Source organism: Schistocerca serialis, chromosome 10 (assembly GCF_023864345.2).
Source record: "Schistocerca serialis cubense isolate TAMUIC-IGC-003099 chromosome 10, iqSchSeri2.2, whole genome shotgun sequence".
In the NCBI taxonomy this organism is placed as follows: domain Eukaryota; kingdom Metazoa; phylum Arthropoda; class Insecta; order Orthoptera; family Acrididae; genus Schistocerca; species Schistocerca serialis.
The window spans coordinates 47,784,833-47,794,409 of NC_064647.1; the positions used below are offsets into that span (position 1 = coordinate 47,784,833).

General features: G+C 43.7%; 1 non-coding gene across 1 annotated transcript; it reads left to right on the top strand.

Annotated features, from left to right (window-relative positions):
• Positions 1 to 9,209: 9,209 nt before the first annotated feature.
• On the top strand, positions 9,210 to 9,284 carry Trnat-ugu (transfer RNA threonine (anticodon UGU)). Its single transcript has one exon. It is a non-coding gene; the product is annotated as a tRNA-Thr (tRNA).
• Positions 9,285 to 9,577: the final 293 nt, after the last annotated feature.

Below are 9,577 nucleotides of genomic sequence, written 5' to 3' on the forward strand. Positions count from 1 at the left end.
GAGGGATCAAGATGTCTCAAAGAACCAATAGGTCTGATGCTTGGGGAAGAAAAAGAAGAAGATATTCTCATTTCTTATAAGATACCTTCTCGTGCGACTGACAGAGCTTAAAAATGACTATAGTCGATGTACTGGTGGCGAGAGAGCTCAGCAACTGCGTCTCTGTTGATGATTTTACAGTATGACTAGTTTCTCACATGTGACCATCCTCGGTCTAGGTAGTGGCGAAAAAAAAAAGAAAAGAAAAAAAAAAGGAACTGAAACAGAAAACTAAAGCATTAATAAATTTTGTAAACATCTTAATAATTCATTCAGCCGACTGTACATGCTGCTTTTTGGCTCTCTTTTTTCTGTGCAGGATTCACTGGCGTAGAGCAAGACAGGCGCAACCATAATAATAACTAGAGACCGGATTATCTGCATTATAAAAACCTTAAAATATGCATGAAAAATGCTTAAGAAATGCACGAAAATTCTCGAAGTACGCAAAATCAAAAAATAAAAAAGCATGGTAGTTACTGCGTGCATTATATCTCATAGTCGAACCTGTGCACATCAGTTACGAGGGAGAGAGACGGCCACGCGAAAAATCTATACGTGTAGAACACTGATATCGTTCTCTGAATACTTTCTGGTAGAAGTTAGGAAGGGGGACTTTCTGGGATTATTTTCTAAAAATTTGCAAAATGGGGACGCACATCGTGTTTCAAGAATTGTTCCTTCTTTGCTATTGTTGTTGGTAACAAGCGCATACGATGCGAGTTAGTCGCAGCGAAACAATCGATGTGTACAGTACCAACTTCGAGATATATCACACACAGAGGGGCACACTCAAAAACTCTTTAATATTTTATTTAAAAAACAACATACAATCCTGAATTTTTTGACCAGCATTAAGTTTTAATTAATACTATTGGACCACGACGTCATTTACAATTTATTTTAAATTTTTTTACTATTGTAAACATAAACGACCAAGTACTGTTCCAAATGTTCGAGCACTCAAAACATTTTTAGAAGCAGAAAAGGACCATTCTATATCAACTGAGGTAATTGGGCAGTATTTGCATTTGGGTGCTATGTTGGCACTTATTGTTTCCGGTAAAAGTTCACCCGTCCATTAATAAAATTATCAATTTGGCACAAGGGCTCAAAGCCTAGGTTATTGAGAATAATTTTATTCATTAACTGAATAGATTCATTCAACGCCAAACCTTGAGTTTCAAGCCTTTTAATACTTGCAGGTATATGGGAAAAATAAGTGCTAATCATAGCAATGTGTTAATACCGGAATCATTAAAAGCTTCCTTGCACTGGCAAACTGTCAAAGGCTCTGCACTATCGAAGCCGTTTACTACCCGTCTAATGGCCTCGGAATGTTCACTGTAAAACAACCCAGCTTCGACCACTGGTTCGGGAGGTAAAACCACATTTGGTAGTTTTTGTTTGTAGGTCTTGATGTAAGCAGGGGCTTTTAGAAACACTTTATTTGTGAATGAACTCAATTTATTTACATTCAAAAACGAGGAACGTACTTCTTCAGCAAGGTGATGTACTCCACGAGCAAAGCACGTCACATGAATCAAATTGGAATAAAATGTTTGGAAGGCTTTCTCGGCTTTGATCATATAGGGAGCAGCATCTGAAACACAAGCACCCTTTCATTTGTAGAAGATTTTGGAAATATTTTTCTAATACCCTCATTCATTTACTTTTTGCAGTTTTTTTGCAGGCCGCTAAATAGGAAGAAGAAAGCTCTTATTTTATAGCAGCAATAATTAAATGTGCAATGTAACGGCCACAAGAGTCTGTATTTTCGTCAACTGAAATCCAGATAACGCTGTTCTTTAGTTGATTGCGTATTTCTTCCAGAAAATTTACGTAAATTGTCGGTACGTAATTTTTACGCAATGTTGATTCATCTTGTACATTTTGATTTAAGCAATATTTGCGCCGGCCTGAGGATACGGTTTGTAAGTTTGTAGAGAGGAATATTGCTTACTACGAATGCTTCACATTGATCTATGTTAAAGCGACTTTTTTTGTTACCTTTAGACAAATCCCTGCTACTGCAACTTGCTGTTGTCAGAAGTTGTCGTCGTGGTCCTTTCTTCTGCATTCCTGCGAGATGACGACTTGTGTCGACATGTATGTACGTATTAAACTGGGGACCTAGAAACGACGGAGAGGCTTCGTCCCCTCTGTAGCCCTCAGTGGTCCACAAGCCCACAACAGGCCACAGCAGTCCACCCACCCCACCGCCGCCCCACGCCGGACCCACGGTTATTGTGCGGTTCGGCCTCCAGTGGACCCCCTTTCCCCCCCTTTCCCTCCCAGACGAGTGAAACCCAAGTTATTAATTTTAATTTTAGAAACCAACAGCCTCAGCTGCAGAGTTTACCTAGCTTGCCGTCGGGATAACCCAACCTTCTTCAGAATAAAAGTAATCACCGTTTGTCCATAGCGGACACCGTCAAGCTAAAACTACAAATCCATAAATTATCGTCAGACTTTAAACACTTATCTGAAACTGCCTCGGCCCCACTTCGCGACAGCGATGCGACAGCCAGGAGCGCTGCATAGCCATTTTAAAAGTAAAATTAATATTTATACAGTTGCTGACAGCGCCGCGAAATGTTGAAAATATTTTAGTAACCCCAAATGTTTGCGTGGTACAGTAATGATGGTGTACGCGTACGTGGAAAGTGTGTTCGCGCAGCAATCGCCGACACAGAGTAACCGAGGCGGAATATGGGGAACCAGCTCGCATTCGCCGAGGCAGGTGGAAAACTGCCTCAGAAACCATCCACAGGCTGGCCGGCACACCGGACCTCCACACTGATCCGCCGGGCGGACTCCTGACGGGGACCGGCACGCGTTCCCGATCGGGAACATTGAACCTTTTCTTTTTTGACGAAACGTTTTTTGCGCAAACTCCACAGTATAAAATAGTTTCGATACATGTAAATGTCTCAGGATGGTCAGCTAGCCACGAAACTACGTTTCTTTTTTCGAGTCGCAGTGTGCACAACACGTTACACACTACAAGTCGTAAACACGTTCAACTGTGTACAAGTATACACGTAGAAAGCTACACTGAAATAATGGACGCGGGACTAAAAGCTTGCGTAGTTTTATTTGTTGCCAAGGCGTACATTATGACAGCGGACGGGATTAACCGAGGGCGCGGGCGCAGGAGCATTGACTCTGTGTGCCTGGTTCAAATGGCTCTGAGCACTATGGGACTTAACTTCCTAGACCATCAGTCCCCTAGAACTCAGAACCACTTAAACCTAACTAACCTAAGGACATCACACACATCAGTGCCCGAGGCAGGATTCCAACCTGCGACCGTAGCAGTCGCGCGGTTCCGGACTGAGCGCCTAGAACTGCTAGACCACCGCGGCCGGCTTGTCTGCCTGTTCCTGTTTCTCTTCAGTAATTATGGTCTGTAATGATTTCGCTAGCCCTCTCGGTTAGCGATTGTATGCAGTTCTAGGTCGCGGTCAATCTGTGAGACGTCAAAAGTAGATCGAGCTACGGACCGACCGTCTAAATTTTAAAAATGTTGTAAACATAGAGCGAAAATATGCAGCGTCACTAGTTTTTAGTTAAAATATGCAATAACCGGTGAAAACTAACCAAATATGGAAATCCATATGCAACATGCAAATGCATATAATCCGGTCTCAATAATAATAATAATAATAACAAGAGTGCGAAATCAAGTTTAAGATTCCCAGTAATAGTCTCGCATTAATTGAGAATCTGCTGTGGGGATGTTAGTTTGGGAATCGTCCAGAGTCACTCACGGTGGACCAGCAGGCACTCAGGAAGAGTTCAGCCAGCGTCCTGGGCGAGCAAAACGTGAGCCGCGGCGCCGGCACGCGACTCGCCGTGTCGGCTAGGGAGGGAGGGGCTGTTCTGCCGTGTGTTACCCGATACACGCCAATCGCGCCGCTACGCACGAAAAGCCCGAAGCCCTCTTTATGACGGGAGGGGCGAGGCGAGGCGAGGCAGAAAGGGGGACGGGCTGTGCGCCTCGGTGTGGGAGGGCTGTACTTGACCTCGGCGAGGGCGCCTTGTGCGCGGACCGTGTAGCTGCCCTGACTGGCCTAAGGCGCTACCACCGCGTGCGTTCTGCGGGAGAGGGGGAGGGGGGGGCACAAACGTCACTGCATTTCCACTTGCTCGCTCTTTTCGTCCGGACCCCACTTCTTGAGATCCACACAAAACTAACCGCATTCCCACACTGCTTGGTTCAGTAACTGGCGCTGAGTCGGTGGCTCACTGATGTAGACGAGGCCCTGCAAACCGAGGCCTGTAAGAACTGGCGTCTGGACGAAAGCTAAATACAATCGAATATCGTGTATATCGGTTTCGGAAGATGTATGCGAAACTCAGGACAGTTAAAGGTCGTCTGCCACATGAAAATGTTAGGTATCGATTACAGATTCAACACAACACACACCGTCACTACTAGAGGTAAGAAAAACCCGCAAGCGTACGAGCGAGTCTACAAGAACATAGCACGAGGATACTCGACGGATTTCGGAGGGCACCCAAGCCAAATATCACTGCCGCAATTCATAATACCCATTCCTACAGACACGGCTACCGGAATTACGTCGGTCTTAGGTCACTTTGCAATCCGTGGAAACGTAATCAAATATAGTAGTCTAACTCTCCCTGCAGAACGCGTTCCAATAACCATCGTGGAAATCAGCGTAAAGTCTAAAGCCTTATTTCTATATACAATGTACGAATTGTGGGAAAGATCGTCTAGCAGATTAACATCTCACTTGCTGAACGAAATTATTCCAGTATAAACCCACCTATAAACGTGCAAGGTAATCCACCGGGATTTCATACCTGAAACAACTCTTATTCGAATTCAGCTATATACAGAGAAACATTCCGGAGAAGAATATGACGAAGAAATATATCTTAAGCTGACGGGAAACCAAAGTAAAAATGCGACCGAATTAAAATTCCCAGCATATGATTCGAAAGCCACCAGGAGAAATATCAGTTGCCGGAATCTACCATCAAATGTTACGGCAACCTGGTATTGTCGGCAGTTAACAGAAAAGTATCGACCAACTCAATACTTTATGATGCCCGTCTATTTGACTCACACTCGTGTTCGTCTTGTAGTTTAATTGACAGCGAAGAACACAAGTTTGTCTGTAAGAAAGTAAATTAAATGTGTCAGGTTGTCAGGTAGAAGCTAGCGAATTTAAAAACTACAGCTCCCAAATATACTACATCGGCAGATTTTCTAAACCCAAATGACCATCCGTACCAAATCACAAAACGCAATGCTGTGAACTGGATCAAAGGACATACAATTCACTACATTCTGACAGAAGAAAATAAAAGCAAAGACAATTTCTGGCTGCATGTCACCACACAGTATACAACCTAATGACAACCAAAAATACACGGAAAAGTTCGCAAATTTATTGTGATTACGTATTAAAAAAAACTAACTCACTGAAATCGACTAGGAAAAAAAGAAAAGTAAATAAAAGTTAATTTGCAAAGTTTTAAGAGATATAAACAAGCCTGACAGTTCATCGTCGATGAATATACATTAAAAGTTGACGATATTTTACACGCACGAACCCTGATGAAATAAAAAAAAAAAGTGTATCCCCAAAATTATCCAAACTTAAGACCAAAGTGCGATACTTGGCAAAGTGCAAAACGGTTCGGAAACGGATCATTCTGTTGTTCACATGTTATTGTGATTTACTTGTTATTTATTTATTTAAATAAAGTTTTGGGAGGAAAATGGTAAAGTGGCAGGATTCGAACCTGCGATCGTAGCGGCCGCGCGGTTCCCGACTGAAGCGCCTACAACCACACGGCCACAACGGTCGGCTATCGCTGTGGAAAATGACGCGTTGCACCGTGGTTTGGAATCCACGTTGAACTGCAGTTGCTGCTGTAACTGGCTCAAAGGTCGGAGGGGGGCAACGGCACACCACGTCCAACAGGGGGCGACTCATCGCTACTCTGCTTCTTTACTACAAAACTAGACCGTGATGTAATTGTGCACTTGATTGCAGTTATTAAGTACTAAAAGTTTATTTCTTTTCGTTGGCGTTTATCCCACCTAGTACAGGCGCTTCTTGCAAGGTTCTCCCATTTCGAAGGGTATTTTCTCAAATTTATTGTGTGCGGTTTCCTCTGTTTTCAGGGCTATTTATTTTCACAAATTTTGCGTTTACTGGAACTCGGCAGACAGTGGAAGTCAGTTGGCTGCATTAAGCAGTGCTGCAGAACGAGACAGCAGCAGGCAGCAGGCAGGAAGCACGTAGCGGGGGCGGCACTGGGGGCGGCCGGCGGACACGGAGAGGGAGGGACACGAGCGCCGAGAACGGCAAACACGCGGCGGGACCGCCAGTGCTCTCGCGCGAAGCGCCAAACATTTTTCACAATCAAAGGAGAAAGTTGGTGACCAAAATTTCACGAGTAGATCCTGTCGCAACGAGAAACACCTCAATTAGCGTATCTTACCTGTGACACTCTCTCCCTTATTTCACGATCATACACAACGAGCTACCGTTCTTTGAACTTTTCCGATGTCCTCTGTCAATCCTGTCTGATGCGCATCCCACACTCCATAAGAGAGAGCGGACAAAGCTAGTGCAAGCAGTCGCTTCAGTAGACCTGCTGCATTTTGTAAGTGTTCTGGCAATAAATCGCAGTCCCCACACCGTTCCAGGACAGGACAGGTTTTTTTTTCTATTTCTGAGTTTGCAGCACTAAAAAGGAATAAATGTTGTTTTTATGTTACCTGGTATGTGTGTGTCCTCGAAATGACCTTGGCCACGTTTCCGTGGGGAGGGGGGCCGTGCTTAGCGGTACAGAGTTTCGGTTCTTGGCGAATCAGTTACGGTGACACAGTGGATGCTGATGACACGATGGATGCTGATTGTGAACAAAGAGTGAACAGCAAGTTCTGCATTAAGCTCGAGGAAACAGCTAGCGAAACGTAGACAATGCGAGGGACTTTGAAGAAGTCGTGCTTTCGAGTGGCTCATGACGTTCTGGGAAGGCAGAGATTCAGTAGAAGATGATCCCAGAGCTGGTCGCCTATCTACAGAATGTGCCGATGCAAACGTGGAGACCGTCACGTAACTGTGCACGCGATATCACAACACCTTAATTTGAATCGTGATGTGTGTCGTAAGGCGTTACGCGAAGATTTAGGGAAACGGAAACTTAATGCAAGACTCATCCCTGACACACTAACAGACGAACAGAAAGAGGAAGGACACAGAATTTCTGCTCAGCTACTGGATAGAACGAGACGTGATCCCACATTTCAGTCAGGGATTATTATTGGGGATGAAAGTTGGTGCTACCAGTACGACCCTCACACGAGGCGTCAAAGCACTGTGTGGCAAAATTCTGCATCACTCGCCAGCCTCGAAAAAGGCCAGACGACGACCTTCGAGAACAAAGACAAATTTGATTGCGTTCGTTGACAGCAAAGGATTTAGTTCACGATAAGTATGTTCCTCCAGGTCAAACAGTGAACCAACTCTCTACCTCGAAGCCTTGAAACGTTTGCGACGAGCAATTGGACGTCTCCGCCCTGATTTGTGGCATTATCCGCTACTACGGCCACACGCGCGTCTGTGACGTAATTCACGCAACACTCGAGGCCAGGGGTCAGCGCTGGCCACACGGGCGCTTTTCTCGGGCAGGTCGAAGCCTAGGGGCGTCCCACCAGCAGTGCGTCGGTGCAGGCTGCGGGAGCATCTGTGTGCGGCTGCTACTCCGAGTGCGTCGTCATTAAATAAGAATTCGGTCCTTGCATTACGTGCTGTGGTAGTTCTCCACAGGCGTCCGAAATCCAGCATGCATCCGATATTACGCGAGAGATGAACAAAGGGAAAGTTTGTGCTGCTACACAGCAAACTAAAGGCAAATTTAGACAAGTTTTCCAATACTATAGGGTGTCTGTTAACTTATATGAAATGCTTTTCAGCGTGGTCAGAGACGCAATTTCTAAAACGATCTCATCCACGAGGGACAGTATCAGTGCAGAAGAAAAACTCCCAGTTACTTTACGGTATGTCTCATTTTTTATTTTCTAATCTCTGTGTCAGATTGCTATAATTATTTTAATTAATATTAGTGCAGTCCATAATATTAAAAATCCATGAACACAAAGAATTTAGTAAATATAATTAAAGCTCAATAAGTGGAACAAAAGATTTTTCTTCGCCTTGTTCTGTACAATTTTATACACTGCTTTTGGAGTGTTTTACTGCAGGCTGCTTAACTGCGCTGCCACGTGATGAAAACGAAAACGTGGGAATTTCGTAAGATTTTAAAAGCTGGATAAATTTAAACTGAAAGTCTAGTTTGTCCTGCAGTTTCAGTTTTCTAAGCACAGCTATTTGCGATACGAGAAACGTCTCATCCGCATGAGGCACGTGGGGCGTGGGTTGTGTCAAACGTCCTTTTAACACATTTCCTCCTCGAATCAATCTGATTTCCTTTACTTTGATTTTTCTCTGAGCGTACTTCCTGCAGATGAAGGTTCAGATGTCACTGTAATCTGATCGCTTACAACGATGTTAATATTCTTACCAGTCCTGAAAAAATAAAGTTTTTTAAATAATTTAGCCGAATATTATTTTATGTTAACAGAATCTTCCGTCGGTTCTTGGTAGACCAACATAATAATAAATAAAGGAACAGTTTGCTTTTGTTCTGCAATATTACTTTTATTGTGTTAACCGGTTTTCGGCTTACAAGGCTATCTTCAGACATTTACTGAGTATTGTCACCAAAGAAGTTACAATGTTTCCAGACAACCTTGGAAGAGAAGTAACACGTCTAGACTGAAGCAGAAACATACAGTAAAGATGTTATTTATAACATATGTTATTATAAATGAAATGATAATTAAATAGACACCCTAGCTGCAAACAGGCGTTGATATATATATATACTTCATTGGGGATATGCTGAAAATATGGCTTCCCGGCCATTGACCTTGTGCGAACGCACATGTTATGCCCGAACTCGTACGGGACTTGGTAGATTAATCTGCCATGAGTAATGAGTATGATGGGCAAACATCTATTAGGCGCACTACGAATGTAGTGATGTGGACATGTTGGGAATGTGCGTCACACGGTGGCGTGCAAGGGACAAGTCCCTGCAGGCGCACTATCCTCTGTGCCCTCGGTGGCTCAGATGGATAGAGCGTCTGCCTTGTAAGCAGGAGATCCCAGGTTCGAGTCCCAGTCGGGGCACACATTTTCAACATGTCCCCAATGAAGTATATCAACGCCTGTTTGCAGCTAGAGTGTCCATTTAATTATCATTTCATTCTAGCAAAGCTGCACGGTCATAAACGGTAACTGTTCTTTCGGGAATAGATACTACCGTCATATATATATATATATATATATACTGTTTTTCATATACTGTATTTTTTCATTGGATTACCACCACACTGTCAAAGATGTTACTGTATGTTGTAGTTTTTCATTCTTGTACTGTGAAACAGTTGTAGCATGCATGTGGATTTGCACCAAAAAAATTC